Raw genomic sequence first — 23,041 nt, forward strand, 5'->3', positions numbered from 1 at the left:
AGTTATAGCCACCAAAAATAAAGCTTTGATAGATAACATCTGATAGCTGCAATATAAACTTTCAAGGTAGAAATAGATAACTTGAAATCGAACAGGTGCCGCAGAAACTGCAACAAAGTAGAGAGGGTGACTGGACGTCAGGCGAGACCCCTAGATTCGGTAAACTTGAGAAAACTTCTCCACTTATACCCATATAGCAGAGAATTTGACGCCTTTTTAGACTTGTCTAGAATCTCCTTAATTTCGGGGATATCCTCCATGCAGTGAGATGTATCGTCTTGAGGTCCAGGTGGAAAACCTTGCCTGCATCCTGAGTGAGTAGAGCAGGAAAAAGCGGAAGTTTTGCAGAGTCCGTTGCCATTGCTGCTAAGGTTGGAAAACACGACTGACGAGGCCAGAAGGGTGCCAGCAGAATTGCCTCTGCAGACTCTTGATGAAGTTTCACTAACGTCCTCTGCACTAATGGGAACGGGGGAACAGGTAGAGAAGACCCATGGTCCATGGTATCATGAAGGCATCCCCCATAGAACCTTGTCCCCAACCTGCCCTGGAGGCGTAAAGAGGGTGTTTCTTGTTGGTTCGAGTGGCAAAAATGCCCATGACAGGAGTGCCCCAGTGGCGGCACAAATCGTGGAATACCTTGGCACTCAGTTCCCACTTGTGCATCTGTCCCGTGCGGCGACTCAAATCGTCGGCCGGTACATTGTCTTCCGTCGACACATGAACTGCCACGGGAAAATGTGATGCCGGTAACACCATTCCCAAAGCGTTACCGTTAGAAACAGCAGGGACTGAGAATGTGTGCCACCTTGTTTGTTTATATCGTACATGGTCGTGGTATTGTCCGTGACTACTTGTACCCCACGACCATGTACTAGGGGGGAAAAGGCTTTGAGTGCTATGATGACAGCCAGAATCTCCAGGTGGTTGATGTGGAGATTCTGTTCCTGAGCTGACCACCAGGCATGTATGCAATGTTGGCCGCAATGCGCCCCCCAACCTGTGGGACTTGCGTCCGTGGTGACTTGGACAGTCAAACAAAGAGGTCACAATGGTCGTCCTACTTGTAGGTGCGGCTCAAAACTCCACCATTGTAGCTGTTGCGCCAGCTCCGGTGTGACCTGAAGGCACTTCTCCTGATGGTGTTGGAGAGGGTCGAAGAGAGATAGAAGCCACACCTGTAGAGACCTGAGCTTCAGTCAAGCATGAGCCAAGCCTGGAGTTGTCGATGGCATAAGATCCAGGAGATGCTGAGCATGCAGCGTGGATACTGTAGCTCCTGCCCGAAACTTCTTTATAGCAGTCAGAATCTTTTGGATCCGTTCCTGTGGAAGAAAGATGTGGCCTTTGATAGCATCTATTGTGGCACCAATGTAATTTACGACTCTTGAGTGAATCAAATGAGATTTTTTGTAATTTACCTTGAGTCCTAGATTCTGAAGCACATGAAGAATAAATTTTGTGTCTTTCAGGGCCCTGCGTCTGGACGGCGAGACCACGAGCTAGTTGTTGATGTATGGAAAAACATGGACACCATTTAACTTCAGGTAAGCTGCGACAGGTGCCATGCACTTTGTAAACATCCAGGGGGGGCGTCGCAAGGCTGAACGGAAGAGCCAGGAACTGATAAATGGCGTCTTGAAAAACAAATCAGGAATTTGCGGTGAGTGGGATGAATGTTATGTGAAAGTACGCGTCTTTCAGGTCTATGACCACGAACCAATCTTTTCGTTTCAGCAGATGGATGATAGACTCCAACGTCACCATTCAGAACTGACGTGGTTGAAGGTAAGTATTTAGGGTTCTTAGGTCCATGATAGGTTTTCTTCCTCCATCTTTTTTGGGAACGGTGAAGTACCTTGAGTAGAAACTGTTTGCAATGTCTCTTTTTGGTACTTTCTGAATAGCGTTTTTTTCCAACAAGGTACAAACCTCCTCCTCTAGGGCAGGGTTGAATGATGTGTGTTCTACCTGACCTAGAGGAGGATATTCTATAAATTCCAGCTGATAGCCGGAGTGGATGATGTCTAGAACCCATGAATCTCTTGTGATGGTGGACCAATTCTGAATAAACGGTTGCAGTCTTGTCACAGGAGTGGGGAGTGGCAATATTGCTGTCAAGTCAAAGATATTGTTTGTGTTTCTTGGCAGGAGGCTTGTATGACTGACGTCGCTGGGAAGGTTGTGCACGGTAAGTAGAGGTTGAAGAAGTACCTTGTGAAGACCTGGACTGAGATTGCCCTTTGAATTGCTGGTATTGCTGAGAAGGTTGATTATATTGGCCGGAGGGCTTCTTCCACTAATATCTATTGAACCTGGGCTGAGGCTGAATGTAATAGGATTTAGCCGTCTTTTTGGCCTTGTGCAGCTCTTCAAGATGACAGTCGGTTTTCTCATTAAACAGACCTGAGGCATTGAAAGGTAAGTCCTCCACCTTGGTCTTTACATCATCAAGAATGTTCACGGACCGAAGCCATGCATGCCTGCGAAGAGTAACAGCAGATACAAGTACCCTAGCAGCCGCCTCCACCAAATGTCTGGTGGAAATTCTCTGATGTTTGGAAACGGTCTGGGCCTCCTCATAGGTGTTGAGGTACCCCTGTCTAACATCTTCGGGCAACAGCTTTAACCTGGGAGAACTTTCAACCATAGCTGCTTCTGGTAAGCCCCTAAGGCAGTCTGGTAATTAGCTACTCGCAGCATGAAGGAAATAAGGGAGTAGATCCATCTGCCTATAATCTCTAGCTTTTTGCCCTCCTCATTTGTTGGAATAACATGAGCTCTCCCAGTCGGTTTGGTACAGCTGGTCTCGACTATCAGGGTGTTAGGAATTGGATGCTTCAAAAGGAATTTAGCATGGTCACCATTGATCCTGTACATATTTTCGGTGCGTCTAGGTAACGGGACCGCAACTGAGGGATGGTCCCAGAGTTCCTTAATAATTCCCAACAAAGCCAGTAAATAAGATAAGCTAGGAGGTGAGGACTGTTCCTTGTTAATGTTCCCAAATATAAGATCCTCCTCCGGAGGTGGGGGCTTGTCTACATGCAGTTTAAGTGTCTTCACCAATCTCGACAACATCTGGGAGTAGGAAGAAAAGTCTTCGGAAGGTGAGGAATCATGCAGATCACCAGTGTCCGATTCGACCGACTCTCCTACAGGTAACTCATCAGTCTTGGGCTGTTGAGGCAGGTCGCCATCGGAACCGGAGGCCTGAGAGGGGAATGGTACCTCATCCTCAGATGACAGTTCATGACCCCTGGTCTGATGTTGGGGCTCGACGTCGAGTGCTGCAGTAGTAGCATGTTGTGGAGGTGGCAACGCAGTAGACACCGAAGCCATGTTAATGGGAGGATCCGCTGGTTTAGCCCCAAGCGGGGCTGTCTGAGGGAACTTTTCAGCCTCCGCCCGACGTCAATGTCGATGCTTTTGCGGAGGTGAGTTTGGAAGGGAGGGTGTTGGAGAGACAGAATGAGCCAGAGATGCCCGCCCGGTGGAAACAGGGCTCAAAGGGGCAGAACCCAAGCTTGCAGTGACCTGAACAAGCTGGCTTGGTGTCGGGGAGGGAACGCCAAGGGGTAAAACTGGCTCTGCTTGCCTGGGAGGGAGCGATGGGGCTGCCTCTGACATAGAATCTTTATCCCTAGATGAGTCCTCCAGAATCAGCAAGGGAAGAGATGAGGAGATAGGAGGAAGCTGCTGGGCAGAATCCTTATTCTTGACTGACTGTTTGGTTTTCATTTGTTTTGCAGACTTGGGAACCGAAGCAGCCTTAGAAGAAGATGTCTTCTTAATTGTGGACTTTTTTTTGCTTGCTTGGCAGCAGGCACTTCAGAGGGATTAGGAGCAGGTAACCGGTGAAGACTACCTTCAGCACGGGGGATTGGCAGCAGGAGACAGGAGCTCCATAGTGGACGGTTTAGAGTCTGACAGAGCAGAATCCCACAAGTGTAATTTCAGCCTTTGCTGCCGTGCCTTCAAAGCAGCCTTAGTGAACGCTTTGCAGTGCTTGCAGCTTTGAGATGAATGTGATTCCCTAAGGCAAAAATGACAGGCATTGTCTCCGTCGTGGTACAGAATCTTCCCAGAGCAAACCATGCACCAGCTAAAGGGGCCAGAGCATGGAGGGGGCATAGGCAGAGACCGAGAGAAACCAGGACTCAGCCAGTAAAAATGGCGGGAAAAGGGTAAACCCCAGCCAGAGCAACAGGAAAAAGACGAAACACCAAAACAGAGTCCGTAAAGCAAAGAGAGTAGTCAGGAAGTACGCCAAGTCAGAAAAATCCACAAAAGATCAGTAAAATAGAATTTAGCAGAGCTCAAGCCGAGAAGAACCACTTCGCACGGCGGAGAAATGGAACTGAGGCTTGGGCGGACGGAGCATGTGCAGTATAGGCAGCCTTAAACTATGTTGCTTTTCCTACAGAGCTCGAGAACATTCCGAGAGGACTGATGCTGGCGCTGACTTAAGCCTTTTGTGTGCATTCACAGAAGACCACGATGAAGAACAAGATAGTTTCACAGGCTGAATTGACATGTTAATATCAACTTCATGGTCATCATTAGCAGGCCCTCAGTGAAAATACTAGACAAGGGATATTTTCAAGAGATAGCTGTTTGAAAACCAGGACAAAGGCAGACATAACAGGTATCACTTGAATGCATAGCAGCTTTTCTCCCCTCTTGTAATTTATAAATGAATTTGTCTTTTTTTGCACTTGATCTTTCAGTGTGAGATTCCTTTGAAGATGGATTTCTCAAACACAAATTGTTCCTTGAATCACGCTCCCCTAACACTAATGTGCTTTCAGCTCTAATCATGAGTTATCTATAATGTCTCTTTCTTTCCACAATTTATTCCACTCCTCCAATTTAATTTGCTAGTCATTTATAAACTGTCTTTCTGTGATATAATCAAAGGCCAGACAGCTCACAATAGAAATATAAATGACAACAAGATTAAAAACAAATGTTAACAACAGAGCGAAAAGTGGTAAAATGGCATCATGAAGCATTATTAAAAACATATCACCAGCAGCAGATTAAAACATATTGAGGGCTCAACTTAAAAAATTGACAGCACCAGAATAAAACAATCTTAATAGTCTTTTATATATAAAAAAGACTCAGGCAGTATATGATGAACCACTATTGGTAGATTATTCTATGGGCGATGCAGAGTAGTTGAAATGGACCGTTTTCCTTTTCTGTGGGGGAATGGATGACAAGGGCCTCCGAAACTGAACATCGGTATTTGCTGGCGGATAAGATGACTTTTTTGGCCCAAAAACATACCTCCAAGTGGGAGGGTTGTCTTATATGCCAGGTGCACTTTAGTTGGGCCAGGAAGGAGCTGCCGCCACTGCCGTTGATTGAGTGACGCGGGGCTGCGCTGGCCAGGGAGGAAGGCAGGCGGGCAGGCAGGCGGTCAGTCCAGACAGTGGGAGGGAAGCAGAGCCGGCCATGCCTGAGCATCCAGAGCCCGCCGCCGGCCTGCCTGCTACCCTGCGCCACTGAGCCAGCTGCCCGCTTGCCCGCCTGCTGCCGGAGAGCCACTTCTCATCCTCCGCTGCCACTGCCCACCTGGCTGCTTCCCCTCCTCCTCGCCCTCCTCGCCACTGAGTCAGCTGCCCGCTTGCCCACCCACCGCCTGCCCGGCTGCTTCCCCTCCTCCTCGCCCTCCTTGTTGCTGGCCATAAACTTCCAGAGCGGGCCCGGGAAGAGCCCCGGACAGCCGCCGCTGGTGCTGCAGCAGAGCCGTGCACTTTATATTTTGAGTGGAAATGTTGTGGGGGGGTCGTCTTATACGCCCAGTCATCTTGTACGCCAGCAAATATGGTACATCTCAAACACATATGAGAGGAATCCATTCTGAGATGCACTAATCTCAGAGTGCTTAAAGCTTTAAAGGCTAAAGCAAACACCTTGAATTCATACTAGAAGCAAACTGTAAGCCAATGAAATTGGTGCAAAATTAGCTTCATTCTGTCCAGCCCATTAGCCATAGACCACTACCATATGTACCAACAGATGTTTCAAGACTATCTTCAAAGGCAGCTCCACATAGTGTACATTACAGTAATCTAATTTGGAAATGACTTAGGCATTAATGACTGAAGCTCTAGTCAGATGTTCAAAAGAAGATGTGAATAGGGAATAGTGTTCTAGGCCCGCCTCCATCTGTCACTTCCTCCATTGAGAGAGGGACTATCGGAAGAGAAAAGCTTCTGTTCCACAAATAACTTTCCATAAGTTCCACCAGGGTCCATAACCATGTACTGGATCACTTATAACCACACACACTTGAGAAAAGTTTTTGCATTCTCTACACTACTGCCAGGACCTTTGAAGAGCTCACTGACAGTTCACTTAAAGCTTTTTTTCCTAGTTCCTGTACCACTGCTGTACAAAAAGAAGGATCAATTATTTTTGTACAAAAAGAATAACAATCTTGCATGCAATCTGACACTGAGCTTCAGTGAGAAGAGGGCTTCCCAGCCTTACTTATGCCTTGCCACTAACCTATTAGCAAAAACCTTTTCCTCAGACTTGAGGCAAGCCCTTGCCCCATCTTCCTGTTTATTTGCTTCTGTTGTTTTGTTTGCTCTCTTTATCTCTGACTTTGAGTCTGAGATGACATGTAAATTCTGCTCCTGACTTCTGACCATGCCAGATTTCAGTCTCCCAGTCTGGTTGAGAGTACAATTTTTGGTCCATTCTTTTTATTCTTCTGACTGAAACTGACATTCCAAAATTTTAAGTAAATATATTCCTCTCTTTTTCGACTTAAGCTACTTGTAGAGTGTTTTTTAAAAAAATATACGAAGGGATAGTTACTGTGAGAACAAAAAGGACTGGGTGGAAGCTGGGACTTTTTGATACATTCTTTCACATTTTCCCTGTGCTGCAGCTGGCTTTTGTACTTTATGCTGTGCTACCAAAACAAATTAACCAAAATATTCTCCCACATGATAAGCCCAAGTGCATACACCTGCTGTTTCTCTCCTGAGTCCCATCCCTTTCCCCTCACACCTGACTGAAATACACACACAAATGTTTGTGCTGCTGAGCCCTAGCAGCAGCTGGATTGTTGACCTGACTATGCTTTTTACTAGTGTACATTTAAAGAAGCGCTGAGTTTAGAATTGTCTGGGGCAGGAGATGTCCTCCCTTTCCCTATATGTGGGCACTCATGCAAGGCATCTTGTAAGTTTTGGCCTTAAATGGTAGCTTACTTACCTTGTGCATAAATTCGCCACTGGTGTGGCTTTTTATATAGAAATAACGGTAAATATTGGTGACATATTCATAGGAGTACCATGCACAGATGTTAGGTTTTGCTCTTCTTAGTCCCAAGACAGTCAATATTTCAGTCCTTGAGCAGAGGTTAAAGACCTAGCAGAGTGGCAGAAAACTCATTGCTGCCTTTCTGATTTCCCCAAATCAAACTTGTATCTTTCCTCTCTCTGTTGAATTTTTTCCCTACACAGCTGGAGCAGAGATTTGTAATTTTTGTCAGTAAACTGCAAAGACAAATTTTCTGGAAAGAAATGTAAATAATAGAGGGGAGAACAGAGAGACACAAAGGTGAGAGCAGAGCGCAGCCAGTGGCAGTGCAAATTCTTTCTGTTGCTCAGTCGATAACCTTTAGCCCTGACCTGCAAAACCTCTCTGTAGCATCAAAAATTAGTTTCAGCCATCATCTTTAAACCTTGGTCTTTCTTTTCACTGTGCCAAGTGCTGCATCAGTTAGTGTCAGTGGTAATTGCAATTATTTTTGGTTTTGTTTTAAATCATATGAATGGTTAGAACAGTTTGTATTGTCTTGCTGAGCAATGGACATACAACAGGACCAGCCAACTAGTCCATTCAGTTCCCTTTTCAGCAACGGCACGAGAGAGTTTCACAGTGGCCGAAGCAATGAGAGGGCAACTTTCAGACAATTTTGCTGCAAACTCAGTCCAAAGCAGACACGTTTTCTGCGCGGGTGCTGGCTTGGCAGCAGCCCGAAGTATCGAGCCGTGCCTTATCAGAGCAGCAACTGGGCCGTTGAGGCTGAGCTATAGTTAGTCCTTCCAAAATTGTGAAATGGAGCTAGATCTCAAAAATAATAATTAAGCTGGGCATCTTTTTTAATTGGTTTTGAGTCTTTATCACATATTACCCTCAGGATTCCAGACTTATCTTTTAAATGGTTGTTAGAAGTTTCATGTTATAAAATGAAAATGGGGGATCTTGGCATTCTGGCAAAAACTTGCTGACCTGTTAGAGGTCAGGACGTAGATGGTGTTGGCACAGGAGTGAAGCACTAGCATATGCAGGTCTAGCATACAACACATCCAATGCTCACAGGTCAAGACGTGAGGAGAGATTTGTCTTATACATGAAAAGAGTCAACACATCAGACTACATACAACACTACAAGACATGAGTGACCTAACCACATTCTGCTCATTGGTACATGACCTGATGCTGGCTTGATTGCAAACTAGCAGTTCCTGACACCGTTTTCCATGTGAAATGCAACTTTTGACCTTGGACTTAAAAGGTGCAGTCTGTTACAGTGGTGCTGGAGGAGGCTCTTGAGAGTCCCCTCGACTGCAAGGAGAACAAACCTATCAATTCTAAAGGAAATCAAACATGAATGCTCACTGGAAGGACAGATCCTGAAGCTGAGGCTCCAATACTTATGAGAAGAGAAGACTCCTTGGAAAAGACCTTGATGTTGGGAAAGTGTGAAGGCAAGAGGAGAAGGGGACAACAGAGGATGAGATGGTTGGACAGTGTCATCGAAGCAACCAACATGAATTTGACACAACTCCAGGAGGCAGTGGAAGACAGGAGGGCCTGGTGTGCTCTGGTCCATAGGGTCACAAAGAGTCGGACATGACTAAACGACTAAACGACGATGACAACGTTACAGGGCAAAAGGTTCTGCCAAGATTGATCAAATCACAAAGCAATATTTGTTGACCTGCTTGTTAGTATTTGTCAGCAAATATTCTGATTATTGTACAACCTCCAGATGTTCAAAAAAAACCCCTCTTGGTATGGATTCTTTAAAATTAGACATAATACATATCAGCAGATACTGTCCATTGCCACACATAAAATACCGAGCAATGATCAGGAATAATTTCATACCAACCAAGAACAACTTATGTTGATATTAATTAAAATATAGTATGTGGCTTTCCTTAGTGAGAATTCTTCTGACTAGATTCAAACACAGTTCAAACTTGTGTTTGACCTGAGGGATATACTGGTGCTGGCACCTTACTTAAGACATGTGATCATTCAAACTGAACAACTGTATCCTAGTCTTCATTTTAGCTGTCACTGATGTTACAAAAAGTAATAATATTACCTGTCCAGAAGACTGTTGTGAATGTTCAGTTTGCAGGAAAAGGTCAAAGAAGCAGAGACAAATCAAAGCCAGAGCGCACTGAACACAAAAGCAGGGAATAAATGCTGAGAAATTGTCTTAGGTCTATAGGATGAGTAGATGTCTGTTTTTATGTGGGAAACGACTAATGGGATGGCTTATTGTCATTTTAACCCACCTGTGTTGCTTCTTTGGACTACAGAATAATGGTAGAACTCAAACAAATTTTAAGGCTTAGATGTGGTTTGTCCATAAGAGATCTTAAAAACAGTTTGAAAACATAAGCCTGCCTTATCAGACCATTAGATCTTGTTTCCAACAATGGTAAAAAAAAATGCTTCTAGGAAGCTCTTAACTAAATCACAAGCCTATGGGCACAGTTTAGCCTAAAGCAATAATACTGGTGCTGAGTCAGGGATGATGGATTTAAGTGATATAACATGGGAAAGGTGAGAGAGAAGATGGTAGACATGGCATATATAGAGATGATGAGACATAGCCAGTGTATAGTCCTTTATGTTTGGAATTCCTTGTTTTGGCCATAATATCTGCCTTTGTTGTTATGTGTCTCCAGGTCAGAACTGATTTATAGTTATCATAATGGAATTCTCAAAGTAAGTGAGAGAAGTTTTACCACTTCCATCTCCCCAGTGAATTCACATGGCCAAACAGGGATTTGAATTCAGATCTCCTGAGTCTTGGTCTTTACACTGTATCCCAATGTGTAGTGCCTGGGTCTGAAGTCCCTGTACTCCCCTATACCAAATACCGAGATGCTTCCAATTTGCTTTAAAATTAAGTTGTGGAAGTTTAACAATGAAACTCCAGTACCCATTTGGTCATGAATCAGAGACTCTATTTGATAATGTGGTATTTGACTTATATCTTGCATACAAATGGTCAATAAAATGGTAGATGGTTAACATCCTAACATCTCTAGAAGCACTGTAAAATGCAAAAAGAGTCTTGTCTACAGAAGGAAAGAAAGGATGAACTTGACTCCAGAAGTTAAGTTCCAACTTTTGAATTTCTGTACAAAGTAGAGTAAGACATCGCAATGGATGTGATAAATGGATAGAAATCCACATGGGGGAAAAAAAGGCTGTTTCAAGCTGAATTACTCTGGGAAAAAGAAGAAAACCACAGGACCTAAGTTGCTAATAGTTCCATTATTTCTTTTCCTTGGTTTCCATGAAAGAATAAATACACCCTCTGCAAAACACTTTTCTGAAATCCCATTTTTTTGGTTCCTGGCAGATGCTGTGAAAAAGGAGACTAACATTCTCCTGTTCTCTGCTCTACTTGTTGTTTTATGTTTTGTTTTTGTTTTACTGTCGGACATGCTGGCACTAGGGAATTTCCTGCAGAAATTATTCTTGCACACAATGGAAGTGTTCTTTTTTTTTAATGTTGTATACACATCACAGCTATAACGGGGGAAAATGCAGAAGCAGTTAGAAAATTTGACATGTCAAGAATATGATACGCGGCCAGCCCAATACAATAATACATGACAATCTAAAACTTAGCAAAATAAAATAAGTATTAAAATCAACATATAAAACATATGAAACAACAACGAGTTGAGAAGCAGAATATAGTGTTACTGCAGGAATAAAACAACGTTGATGTTACAGAGAAGTCCCTGGAGGTAGCTACCATAGACAGGGGCTATCACCCAGGAGCGTGCTGTATAAACTAAAGTATGGTTTATACAGAAGATGGTGACAATGGTGTTTAGTATTGTTGTGGGCCACAGAGTTCACTTCCCCAGCAGGAGTGAGGCACAATATGTGATTAATTCTACGACACTGTCTCAAAGCTTATCTTTTCAGAGGGCTGCTGTGAGGGCTGAAAAATCTATGTGTGAGCGCTGATACAGAAAGCTGAGACCATGGACTGAAGGCAAAGCTACATATGATATCATCTGTGGAACATGCACATCAAAGCAAGCATGTTTGGCATCATTCTGTGTAAGTAGATTCAACTTTACTTGTGTACCCCTCCCTTTAAAAATGCACAATCAACAACAATCTAACAGGTTGCCTGCTTATAGAAAAGAAGTACAAGGGTTGATACTTTGGTGTAAAGAAAATCATCTCACACTTAACATCAAAACAACTAAAGAACTCATAATTGATTTTAGGAAGAAGAGAAATGTACATTTACCACTGTATATAAACGGCGAGGAAGTGGAGAGAGTTGGTAGTTTTAAATTTCTGGGCACTTACATCTCAGAGGACCTCTCATGGAATATAAATGCCAACATGCTAGTGAAGAAGGCACAGAAGAGGCTATATTTCCTGAGAATGCTTGGCAAGTTAAATTTATCTCAGCATTTACTTCTGTCATACTATCATAGCACCATTGAGAGTGTCCTAACCTATGGCATTCTGGCATGGTTTGGGAGTAGCTCTGTAGCGGACAAAAAAGCTCTACAGAGAACCATTAAAATTGCCCAGAATATCATCGGGCTCCAGCTACCAACCCTGGATGACATCTTTACATCCCGCTGTCTGAGGAAGACACACAGCATCCTGAGAGACTATTCCCATCCTGCTTATAACTTTTTTGAACTGTTGCCGTCTGGCAGGAGATATAGAACAATTAAGACTCGGACCACACGTTTTCTGAATAGTTTTTATCTGAGAGCTATAATTGCACTTAATAACGAGCTTAAAGACCACCAGTAGTGAATAGTTAGTTGGACTGTGTTACTTGGCCTGCGGTGTAGATGTTTGTATTTTTAGTGGGGACTTTCAGTGGGTGGGGAGTGTTGGGGGATTTTTTTAGTGGGTGGGGAGTGTTTGGGGAATTTTATGTGTGTGTATGTGTCTGGTCTCTGGGTGTCTGTGAATTTCATTGTATGGGTATACTGTGTATATACTTACAATGACAATCAATCAATCAATCAGTCAATCAATCAATCAATCAATCAATCAATCAATCAATCAATCAATCAAACCAACACCTCCTAATCAATACTGTCTGGATCTGTATGGAAGCCACATCCAGTGATAAGGGAGTGGGTCGGCCTTCAAAACAGGCCCTGTATAGTACCAAGTTATACTCATAAGGTTCCTCTCCCATTGCTCAAAGTTTTTTATTTTTGGAAACACTTTCTGCAGTCACATGCGAACCACCAAAAGCTCATTCAACCTATAGAGAGAACCACAGTGTTCACCCCTTAACTGCCATTCTATACTGACTTAGCAAAAAAAATGTAGAGACGTCAAGCTTTCAGAATGTGGCAAGACTGAGAAGCAGAACTACAGCATCAGTGATTAATAGCCATAATAAAGGCTGAAAATAAGAAAATAATGCATAGTCTTTGAACATTTATTTCACAGAACCCTGTCATAACCACCATATGATACATGGGGATAAAATGAAAAATAGGTGATTCAGATTTTTATTTTTAACATTGAAATATATACACCTAGAGGTAACACAATATCAGAAGGTTTGCTTTTAAAAAAAGAAAATAAATGTACTCTGTCCCTATAGAACTGTTTTTAAGTTCCACATTCTAATCAAAACCACATTTCAGATTTTAATTAGAGTTTTGTTACCTGTTCAAAGAACAGTTGAATAAATACTCTTTAGCTGAGTTTTGAGTTTGACTGGCTCATAGCCTGTGGATTCCATATGTTTTGACAAACTCAGACACATAGGTTCGGACACAAGTTTTGACAAACTCAGACACTACAGTTCGGTTCAAACCAAATGAAGGCATCTACATGTGTTTTCACTTAGAGCAACCCATCCTGCCCTTGAAGACCTGTTTGACACATTTTTGGCACAGTGGTTGGGCAAATATTCTTAGCCTGCACTCAGAATTGTGGATGGCATTAACTGAGGAGACAAAACCCTGTGACATAATAGGTAGGTTGCATTAAAAGGGAGGGCTGAGAAACCCCCTCCTCTATTTTCGTCATCATCTTCTTCTTGTTAAATATTCCCCGAACTGACACCGTGAAATTCTAATACCGTGCTACGTTGGTGCACTGCTGTTTTGATATGCCACTTACTTTTAAAAACCAAAATAAGAAAAAAAAGCAGCATCACCCCCAAACCCTGAATGATGATCTGAAGAAAAGGTAGGGTCTATGTCAACTCCATGGGCTCCATCCCACTAGGCAACACAGTCCAGGCAAAACACCACCTGAGGAAAAAATTCATTTCAAAGTTTTCCCTTTGTGTTGCAGCTGTGCTGCAGCTGCCTCCTTGCTCATGAGTAAATTGGGTAGACCTTGCTCTGTGTGGACCTGTAGCATGGGATAAGAGCACCCATAGCACAATCTCTACTGTGGATAGAAGGATTGCTCCATTAAGAGTTAAAATAAATTACACTTAAGGTAAGAAACAGTTTAAGGACAGACTCGACAGACTCGACAGTACCACGTTTCCCAGTGTGGACAGGCCCTAAATCACTCTTAGTTTTCAGTCTTACATGTCAGTCAAGGCATTCACTGTCACTACCAAAGGGCCAGAACCAGTTCTTAGCTAAATGCATTGAGACTTTTACATTTGCCATACTCTTTTAGTTGCAGGTGGAATCCTATAATATTGTTATGTGTTAATCAGTTGGTGATTGCAGAGAAAAGAAACACAATATTAAATCTCCATCTGAAACTTTAGAAGTAGAGTGTGATAGTTATCTTCACCATTAGCATGAGGGTTAAGAGAGTATCTCTATCCAACAGATACACCCCAATTTAAACTAGGTATCTACTGATAAAATACCAAGAGACCATCTATAAGAATTTTAATAAATAATTATGGTAATCTATCTCAGAGTCCCACTGCAATTTTAGCATGGAGGTATAGTTGCAGTGGAATATCAATGCTCAAAATAAGAGTTTTCATCAACAGCAATAGGGTACCATTTTTTAAGATCAGATTGATTCTATTTTAAATATGATGAATTGCGGTTCTCACAGGGGCATGTTTGAATTTATCTAACAAAGAATTATGTACTAGGAGGCGGAGGCGGAGGCGGAGGCGGAGGAGGAGGAGGAGGAGGAGGAGGAGACAATGATGATGATTTATAGAAAGCCCCATCTACAAACAATGTTTGCAACTCAAATGTGTCTTCAGGGCTGCCCCTAACACTTGGAAGAATGAGGCACTGTCTCAGGTGCCATCATCACTGTCATCCTCCTTCTCCTCCTAACTCCTAATTTGAGTGACATACTCAAATCCAGTTCCTGTATGCTTTCCCCAAAGGGTTCATGGTTGGTTCTCCACATTGACTCCCCGTCTTAAAAATTTATATTTCCCAAAATTGATGGTCAAATCTTTAAAATACTATTTTGCTTTTGAATTCATGGTGGCTGGGGAAGCATAATGAGGAGAAGCATAGAATAGACATGAAATAAGTCATACTGATTTAACATATAAACCAGGAATAGGCAAGCAGACCCACCACCATCACCACTGTAGTTCTCAGCAGCCACAACCATCATAGCTAGTGATGAGGAATGATGGCAACCTCAGTGTGGCAATTATATAGAGGATCACAAGTTATGCCCCCCCCCATGTAAAAATTTGAGAAGGATCTATTGACAAAGATGGTGTGAGAATCTTAAACTATGATGATGCACTGCTGATGGTTGCCACTGATCTAGTTGGCATCAGTCACATGCAGAGTAAACCTAAGCAGAGATTATCAAGCAGTGGTACGTGTGCCATGGGTATGACAAAGAAGAAGGCAGAAGGAGGTGACAGTCACAGGCAGTAGAGGCTGATGAGGGCAGTCTTGAGATGACTGTCAAGATCTCTCCAGCTGCTCCCCTTTGCTAGAGTACAGAGTGCTGTTTGCTCCACAACCTACCTTCAGCTTCATGGTATTGTAGCACTGCAGCCAAAACTCTGCTCATGACCTAGATTCAATCCCAGGCAGTTGCCTCGAGGTTCACTCAGCCTTCTATCCTTCTGTGGCTAGTAAACTGAGTACCCAGCTTGCCTGGGGGATGGCAATGTATTACCTGCATAGTTAAATTGTTAAACTGCCCAGAAAGTGCTTTAAGCACTATATAAACAGCACACTTTTTGGGCTTCCAACTCACCTTATAATGATGGTTTAATGGGCTGTGAGCCTCTTCTGTGCTTTTTGGATTATGTATGCATCAATTCAGCAAAGAAACGGCAATAAAATTTGAATGTACAACTCAGACAATTTGGGTTATACTTTTTGTGCTTGGAGCCAATTTAAAAATCGGCCAATTCAAGTCTCCTATGTGAATGTGACCTCATTCTCTCCCCCACCCCCACCTTCACATCCTTTTCTCCTTTATTAGCAACATCCTTAGTTTTAATATCAAAAAGTTAGTTGTGCTCTGACAGTCCTTTGTTACCAACTTGGAACTGGGGCTTCCAGAGCCACCTTTAATTGCAAAAACTTGCTACTGGCTTTTCAAGTTAGTAAAGACGAAGACAGGAGATCAAAACAACAGCAACCTATTGTTGTACCTGACAAAACTGGCTTTCTCCCATGGTTTTTGTCATTAAAAAAAAAAGGCTGATGTCTCAAATCCTGTTTTGACAAGTGTCAAATCTAATTTGGGGGAAGAAGCATATTAGCAAGACAGTTAAAGATCCCAGCATCAGAGAAAGGACTTGCCTGGGATACAAGGTCAATACAGTGTCAATGGTGAGTTCCATCCCATTATGTTACTATTCTGGATTCCATTCCCAAATGGAGGCATGACAGGTAGCAGAGGAGTAAGACTATAGTAGTAAGCCTCTTAAGGAACATTAAAGAATATGAATTCCTGTGATAAAGCTCTTTTATGTAAGATACTATAGAATGAAAAGGGTGAATTTTGCTGACAGCTATGCTCTCCACGCAGTATGAAAGCCCAAGTCTGTGAGTACATTTCACTGTATCACATTGATTAATCAGTCAAGAGCACAAATTCACACTGAAACTGTCACGAAGACGTTCTTATTTTATGTTATTTTCTCACTGCCACACTAGGCCAGAATCTGATAGGGTTGTCATTTTAACTTTCCTTGTTGTAGCTTGACGAGTTGCCTCCATGGTGGGCGGGTCATCTTGTCACATTCATCCTACTGCCCCTGAAATCCAAAAAGCAGCCTGGCAGTAAAGGGTTGGCCTCTTTCTTGTTCACATCTCACCATCCAAGATAAATGACAGGCACTTATTGCCCTCTTCCATGTGGACCTCCTCCCTATGTAGACCTTTACTGATTAGCTGACCTGCTGACAGTCACCTCAGAAGAAACACATGAGTCTGGCAAAGAGATTGTTATTCTTATCCCTCTTCCTCTTTCTAGAATGATAGAGGATATTACATAGAGATTCAGCAGGGGCAGTGATTGTTGTTGAACCTGGGAGTCCGGAATTCCTATTGGATGACCTAAGGCCAGTCACACTCTCTTTGCCTGACTGGCCACAAAGGCCAGTTGTGGCATACTTTAGTGTAGTAAGTTGCATCTAGAGTAGAGCCATTTGCACTAATGGAACTTATGGAGCAGTTGACTCACCAAATCCCCACTCATTCAATAGGCCTACTCTAGTGCAATTTAACAAGATTAAGCAATAGTATTTTAGTCACACAGGCCAAAATTCTTACGTTCAGCACAGTAAATCACATTAGATTGGCCGATTGAGTCAATGGGGATGTGCTGAATTACATAAATTCCATTTATTCAAAGGGGCCTACTCTAACCACGAATTACTATGCTAATATAACCCTCAGTTAGAGTAAGCCTATTTGAATCAATGATGCTTACAGAGGAGTTGCCTCATCAAATCCCCATTGATTCATTGGACCTACTCTAGTGTGATTTACTATGCTCAACAACAGGATTTTGGCCTGTATGTTTCATTAGCCATAATCCAGATGGATTTTTTAAAAATTACACTGAAATGTGTTCTGTATATTTTTCCTATTCACTGTCATGCACCAGGAATTTCAGTGTATGCTTTAGAGTTACAGTTTGTGGAAGGGATACATTATTATTTTTAACTCTTGTATTTTCTGAATGCATTGAGAATTCCAGGCTTCCGTCTACTTACTAACAAACGGAGTATGTCAATTTTGCTTCTCAGCCTCATAGTTCACCAACAAGAAGCTTGGCACATTTTTTGTGTGCTAATACATTACAGTGACCGGGACCAGAAAGGACTTCAATGGGAAAAAGGAACAGACACATTGGGATAATTTTTCCCCTGTTATTTTTCCCCCTCCTTTTAAATTTGCAGTAGTTCCCAATCTGGGGTCCCCAGATGTTCTTGGACTATGACTCCCAGAAAACCTGACTAGCCTAGCTAGAGGTGAAGGCTTCTGGGAGTTTTAGTCCAAGAACTTCTGGAGACCTCAGGTTGGCAATCACTGTGTCAAAGAAAGGGCTGCACTGCAGGTGTCTGAAACTTGTTTATACTTATGATGATGATGATGATGATGATGATGATGATGATGATGATGATGATCATCATCATCATCATCATCATCATCATCATCATCATCATCATCATCATCATCATCTTAGAACTGTGGAGCTAGAAAGGACCCTGTGGAGTTGGGAGTTCCCCACTGTGGCACAGTGGGGAACTCCCAACCTCTGGCTCCACAGCTAGATACTTAAACCACTGAGCTATCCAGCCAGCAGCGGCTTACCTATACAACTAGTTCTGTGGAAATTGCCCCCCCCCCAAAAAAATGTGACAATGGGATGGGGGCACTTCTGGGGAACTAAAATGTCTGTCTGTCTGGATAGATGAGAGTTTTATTTTGTTCTGTTAAAAAAAAATTAAAGATCAGGTCGCTCCCTCCCTCCTACAAATGTTCTGATTTGTTTTTAATCACAATATTTCAAATCAAACAATTGGAAAGAGCTTTTGAAAGAGATATGAGATGTTTAGACTTATCAAAAAGGCCTGCACTTTTCCAATGGCCCAGGAACAGAGAGATGGAAGAGATCTAAAGCATATTTTGTTGAAGCGCAGAAAAGATTTACACAGACCCAGCTTGTGTGGGTTTGCTAGTGATTTCCTTTGCTTTGCTTTGCCTTGCTTGGGGAGTTGGAGTCCAAGTATCAATTCCCATAATTAACAAACTAAGGCCTCTGGAGACTCAATGACATGTTGTGGGGTGTAGATTACAGGCTTCCCTGGGATATAAGTATATAGAATGGGACAGATTACTGGAGAAAGGGAAATATTTTGATGAATTGAACCAACAACTGACAATCCTCTCCTGAGCTCAGGGGTTTCCAACCTTTATTTTATCATCATGCTCATTTCTCTTAGGTGAAGCTGCACTTGAAAAAGAATGCAGACACAAAATGCTATGGAAATAGAGGGAGAAGCTACCAAGAGAGAGGGGCAGGCTTCGACGATTGCTTCCAATGTCTTTCATGTAGAAGTCAAAGAAAATGTTGATCAGAGTTTCCAAACATGTTTTTTTCGGGGGGGGGGGGAGAGTGAATATAAAAAAAGCAAATTGGTTTTGGCTTTGATGAATTATTTAGCCTATTTTTTCCTCTAGTGAATGCTGCAGTTTCTCTTCTGAGATCGCTTATCTAGTCGTTTTTATAATGCATATGCAGGAGCCAGGCTTTTATTATCCGGTTGGAATGATTATGTCCCATATATTTTCTGTGCTATTTTGCTCTCCTAGTCACGGTTAGATGCTAAATATGTGTTTGATTGAAATCCCTCATTAGAATCTGCTGGCAGTGCTTGCCTTCCTTGACACCCATTATTAGCTTGGCATCGGAAGACTTGGCACAATAGAGTTGCTCTCGCCTGGTATCAAATCAGCAAAAGTCCAAATTGTTCCATGCCCGTGGCCCAGCGAGTAGAATTTCCCTTGTGACCCTTTCTCATCAGACAGACCATTATTATCTGCATAAAAATGGACTCAATTGATTTGGGCAATTGTTAGCAAGGACGCTATGCTCAACCTGGTATAATCATGTCCCCTACCATCCTGCAGTGGGTAGATGGATGTCTTCGCTATGCCAGTTGTTACGGTGCAGAATAAAACAAATTTCGAATGGCTGTTGCTGTAATACAAGTGACATGCACTTATCTCTATGAAAACAACTGGAAGCAAACATCACACACTATCCGAATCGCCCAAGAAACACAAGTACTTTGACAGAAGGAAAGTTTTGTTTAGGGACTTCTACTGCTGCTGCTGCAATCAAATCAAAGAAAACAAGCAACGCTTCAAGATGTGTTTATTTATTTAGTGTGGCATTCTGTTCTTCTGGATAGCAGAGCAGTTGGAAGAGGCATTTTCCCCCTCCAGCTGGCATACAATGTTTTACACTTATGCTGTTGTTTGTCAACGTTGCCATTCTGTTCATCGGCAGCTGGTATAGAGAAGTAAATAAGAACTAAACAGAACTGTGCAGTCCATAGGAAGAGTGTAATTCAATGTTAAGATGCAGATTAGACCAGGGACACAAGTTTCTGTTCCCACTACTTTTAGGAAACTCTCAAGCAGAGTATGAAGGCCATATAGCTTTCTCTGTGTTGTTTGGCCCTGTCAGTAGCCAGCCTTTCTGTTAGATAATACGAGGCAATCACCTGAGGTGGCAAATGATAGGAAGATGATTAGTGGGTGTGAAGGTTGAGACCAAGGACAAGAAGTATCTCCCCAAGGCATCTAAAGAGGTACAGACAACCCCACCACCTACTCCTCCAAGGAAGAAAGATCAGGGTATAGATGCCCAGGACTGGAAAGGCAACAGCAAGGGAGAAAAGAGGATACACCGAGGAGTGGATACTGGGGACTTGGAAGTGGGGATGAAGCAGTTAAATGTCACTGTGCTGACAGAACCCATTTTGGCGGGAAATGAGGGGGTGGGAAGGGCAGTAGTGGAGGCAGGAACTGGGGAGATAAATACGACCCGGGATGAGATACCGGGGGGTTTGGAGAAGATCTGGCTTCAAGACCTGTGGACAGAAAATGGGAACAGGTGCGGGTCCCCAAACAAGAAGCAGAAAGCCGGAGACAAAAAGGACTCCGCCAGGGAGTGGCGGTGTTGCTTGAGGGAGGAAAAAGAAGCCATAGAGAGGGAGAAGGAGAAGAAAGTATGGCATCTGGAGGAGCTGAAGAAGATGGGGTGCTACCTGGACCTTGGGGGCACCCAGATGGGCGAGAGATCCTCGTTATGGGGCTGGGCAGGCGAGGAAGAAACCCTCCCACTTTTGATCACTGATGAGGGGGACATCGAGAACCCAGAGACGGAACCCCTAATTGCTGGACCCTGGGATTAAAAATTGTTGAACCCCTTTGAACAGAACGTTTGGTCACCCTTGCAAGAGCTGTTGTGCAAGAGAAAGTTACAGTTAAAGTTACCGATGTTAATCAGCCTTTGCCAGAGTTAATAAATAGAAACCCCATGTTTGAATCAAATATTTCTCGTAGTTTGTTCCTTGAGCCGGAGGCCCTAGTAAAGGAACCCTCACAGTGGGGCAACCTCCTTTCTTTTCCTTTGAACTCTTTGGCTGTTGCCTTCTGTGGAAGGGCAGAACTTTTATGCAACCGATCCGGGGCCTCCTAAATTAATTTGCTGCATCAGTTGTGATTGTGGAAATTCTTCTGTCATCAATTCTGGAGTAAAATTCAACTGCAAATCCAGGTAGCATCTGTATGTGGAATGAAGAGGAAGTAGCGTTCTTTGCCTCAGGCCATGAGATTTCACGGATGGCACCTCTTCCTCTCCATAAAATCATGAGGGTAATTCAGTTTAAATTAAAGGGCAAGAGTTATTGACAGAGAGACTTGCCATCTACTTTTTAAACTAACTATATAACAGTAGTTATCACCATATCTTATGGCAGTGAAACCAAGACTCATTTGGGAGAGAATACAGTAATTGGCTGTGCCACTTTCAAGTGCCTGGTGAATGGGCTGTAGCAGAGCTTTCCAATTTTGAATCCGCAGATTGTTTTGGACTACGTATCCCAACAATCCTAGCCAGCATAGCTAGTGGTGAAGTCTTCTGGGAGTTTCAGTCCAAGAACATCTGAGGACCCGTGGTTAGGAACCACTGGGCTACTGGAAAGCAGAAGTATAGTGGCAATTTAGAAACCCAGATACTCATCATAATAACCATAACCATGCTTCCCCATAAAGTCCAGAAATAAAAGTGATTGGATCAATTCATATCAACAAATGAGGTATAGGTCCTTTGCAAAGCTGATGACTCTTCATTGCCCACCCGGGACCAAAAACCCCAGAAATATATGCATCGCAGGAAGGATAGCTTCCAACAATATATTGTTTCTTGGCAATTTGTTTTCTTTCCCACCTACTGCAAGGACTACAACTAAACTCAGATGGAACAGGGAAGACTTAGGGGGGCAACTGTTGACCTCGTAGGTCCTGCTTTAGGGAAAGTAGTGGAACTTTGACTCTGCAATTCTAGGCTCTACTATAATAATAATTATGTGTCATCAGATCAGTTCTGACTTATGGCAACACTTTCCAGGGCTTTATAGTTTGTTTGTTTTTATAAAAAAAATACACAGAAATGGCTTACCATGCTCTGGGACTCTGAAGCTTGCCCAAGGCTGCATTGAATGGCTTTTCTTCTGGGATGCACAGCGAGGAACTGAAATTCCAACTTCTGCCTCCACAGCAGATACTTAACTCACTACTGCACAAAAAAGAAACAAAGTGCAAAGAGAGAAATACTTCAGAGTCAGGAAGTTCAAAGAAATTTCTCAGATGCTGGCACATAAGAAAATGCTCACTTCCACTGGTGGAGAGGGCTTTGAAATAAGACAGGAAGCATTAATGAGTGTCTCACTAAGGAATTATGGCTTTTGATCCCAACAAAGTCCTCTACCAGTAGAATAGGAACTAAAACAATGCTCAAGGAACTATTCCTTCCATCTTGCCTGGTTCATTTTACATATTGCATCTACTTGTGCTCTATCTGAACAGGGAGAAGAGAAAAAGAAACAATCCTTGCATGAATGGGTGTGTGTGTGTGTGTGTGCGTGTATGTATGTATGTATGTATGTATGCATGCATGTATGCATGTATGTCCTATATTTCACCTTTCACCAAGTTTGGTACAATGCACTTTGACAGCAGGTAGAACTGCTGTGTGAAACAGAGGGTTTTGAATTTTAAAATTTTACCCTCGATAAATGTCCATCTTTTATCTGTTTAATAAATTAACCAAATATTTAAAAGTAAACTTTGGTACATGAGAAATTTCATCTGAGCCTTTCTCATTATTTTCCTTTGTATGGATAAATTTGTCAAGTTGAAATGAACAATTTTTTAAAAAAATAATGTGCAAGTTACCTAGTTCATATGCAGGGACCTCAAAATTAATGAATCAGATATATAGTACCAAAAAAACCAAAAATAATTTAAGCATCACTTGTAAAAAAAAAAGCACATGAAACATGAAATGCTGTGGACCGCAATAGGCTAAGATGAAAGTGGTGGATTAAACCAGGAACAATAGGCGAAGATGAAAGTCTGCTACACTTTTTGATGTCCCTACCAACAGACAATAGAAAATACAAATTTTGCTGGATGCTTAATTGCTTATTAGTAATCCAGCGATGCCCTATGGAACTATTGGAAAACTAAGAAAACTTATCACACTGGACAGCACTCATTTGTTATCCTACTTACTGTGGCCTCTTATT

General features: G+C 42.6%; 1 long non-coding RNA gene across 4 annotated transcripts in view; it reads left to right on the forward strand.

The window, feature by feature from the left end:
- LOC140704886 (uncharacterized) overlaps positions 1-22,752 on the forward strand; it is an 82,549-nt gene extending 59,797 nt beyond the window's left edge. For 2 of the 4 annotated variants that reach the window (XR_013542082.1, XR_013542081.1), the window contains 6 exons: positions 1,473-1,547; positions 1,738-1,788; positions 2,152-3,437; positions 3,753-3,850; positions 4,427-11,358; positions 11,532-22,752. This is a non-coding gene — a long non-coding RNA (uncharacterized LOC140704886). The remainder of the gene's footprint in view (positions 1-1,472; positions 1,548-1,737; positions 1,789-2,151; positions 3,438-3,752; positions 3,851-4,426; positions 11,359-11,531) is intronic. The other 2 variants (XR_013542083.1, XR_013542084.1) reach the window with 2 other exon arrangements.
- The last annotated feature ends 289 nt before the right edge of the window (positions 22,753-23,041 follow it).

Source organism: Pogona vitticeps, chromosome 2 (assembly GCF_051106095.1).
Source record: "Pogona vitticeps strain Pit_001003342236 chromosome 2, PviZW2.1, whole genome shotgun sequence".
In the NCBI taxonomy this organism is placed as follows: Eukaryota; Metazoa; Chordata; class Lepidosauria; order Squamata; family Agamidae; genus Pogona; species Pogona vitticeps.